This window comes from Tupaia chinensis, unplaced genomic scaffold (genome assembly GCF_000334495.1).
Source record: "Tupaia chinensis unplaced genomic scaffold, TupChi_1.0 Scaffold000348_1, whole genome shotgun sequence".
In the NCBI taxonomy this organism is placed as follows: domain Eukaryota; kingdom Metazoa; phylum Chordata; class Mammalia; order Scandentia; family Tupaiidae; genus Tupaia; species Tupaia belangeri.
The window spans coordinates 292,097-293,697 of record NW_006159842.1 but is presented as its reverse complement, the minus strand read 5'-3'; the positions used below and the strand labels follow the sequence as shown (position 1 = coordinate 293,697).

Below are 1,601 nucleotides of genomic sequence, written 5' to 3'. Positions count from 1 at the left end.
ACAGACGGCCGGACAAACGGCCTTTCTTCGGCCAGGCGGGGAGAAGGAGCCGCTTGTTTGCGCCGCCTGGAAAGGGGGCGGCCCCATCGACACCGCCCGCTCCCAGCGGGCAGCTGCGGGTGTGAGTGAGTGTGTGCGTGAGCAGCGGTGCTTGTGTGGAGTGTGGGTGTGAAAAGGAGTGCGGGTGTGAACTGGGCTGTATGAGCGGGGTGTGTGTGTGAACACGCGTGTGCATGCAAATAGGGATGCATGGGTGTGAACAGGAGTGCGGATGCACGCAGGGATGCACGTGTGCGTGGAGCGCGGGTGTGAACAGGAGAGCGGGTGTGAACTGGGTCGTGTGTCCAGGGTGCGGGTGTGACTCAGGCTGCTGAGCGCAGGGGGCGGTTTCCTGAGTGAGGCGCGTGGTGTGAAGTGCGCGTGCACTGGCGTGGCGAGGTCCGGGCGTGTGCGCCGTCGGCGTGTGTGGAGAGGTATGATACGCGGGTGTCGTGCGTGCCGCGGTCCCTGCGGAGGTTGGGAGCTCGCGTCTGAGCTGCGGCTGCGGGGGAGCCCCGTCGGATGAGTCAGCCGCGGGAGCCTTGGGACCGCTGAGCTAACGGGCCTAGAATGCAGCCCCGCCCGGCGCCCCCGGCCCCCCGCCGGGCCGTGCGGTCGCTGGCCAAGTCCCCTCTCGCGCTCGCCTAGGCGGAAGCGACCTGGGCAACTGGGCAACCCCGCCCCGGCCCCACCCAGCCGCAGCCCGCACTTCCCCATGCTGGGGGAGCAGGGACACCGCTCAGCCTCCGCTCCCGGGAACTCCGCTCCGGATTCAAATCCGGTCCACGCGGGCGTGGCAACAGCTTGCGACTCACTCTTCTAGGGCGTCCTATGCGGCCTCCCAGACCCGTAAGACGTGGGGCCTTGGAGGAGTGCGGTCCTTCTGGACACCCCCAAGAGTCCCTCCCGGATACCCACTCCTCTGAGCCCTTCTCCGTATTTTCTTCTTGTCCTTCCAGGCTGCGGCCCGGGGGACCGAGTGGAGACACCACAGGGGGATCCCTTTCCCCGCGGGCCTGCTGTTGGCAGAGCGGGGGGATGTGGGGTGCTGGAGGACAAGGACGCGCTCACACGGATGCACCAGAGACACCGCAAATGTCCGCCTGGTCGTCGGAGTGCCCGCCGGAGAGCGATGCGCCAGGGACCCACGTCCGTCCCGGGGGAGAACGCGAGGGCCCCCTCTGGCGGCGGCATTGGCAGCGGCTCAGGAGGGCAAAAACTAGCAGTCCGCGGCAGAGCCCACTCCTAGCTAAACCCTTTTCGCCCCCACGCCCTGATCTGGGATCCCCTCTCCTCCTCTCGGGTCTCTTCCGCTCTCCCCTGCCCTGAGCTGATCCGAGGGCTCTCGCCAGGCCCCCGGGGACTTCCCCTTAACCAGTCCCTGCAGCGCAGCCAATGGGACCCGCAGGCGCGGTGGGAGAGGGCGCTCTTACCTCGGAGAGGTGGGGTAGCCGGGTACACTGGTCCCTGGCCCTGGCTCGGCCTTGGCGGCCTCCGGCTCAGCAGGACACTGTTGCTTTTCGCCCTCAGCCGCTGAGTAGGAGGAGAGCTCGCCTGTCCCA

At 67.9% G+C, this 1,601-nt stretch overlaps 1 protein-coding gene across 2 annotated transcripts in view; it reads right to left on the bottom strand.

The window, feature by feature from the left end:
• Positions 1-1,601, bottom strand: part of PHLDB1 (pleckstrin homology like domain family B member 1) — a 67,429-nt gene extending 65,828 nt beyond the window's left edge. Inside the window, exon 1 of one of the 2 annotated variants that reach the window (XM_027773362.1) lies at positions 1,473-1,601. The gene's annotated coding sequence lies outside the window, so the exon portion shown is untranslated. The remainder of the gene's footprint in view (positions 1-1,472) is intronic. The other variant, XM_014589256.2, reaches the window with a different exon arrangement.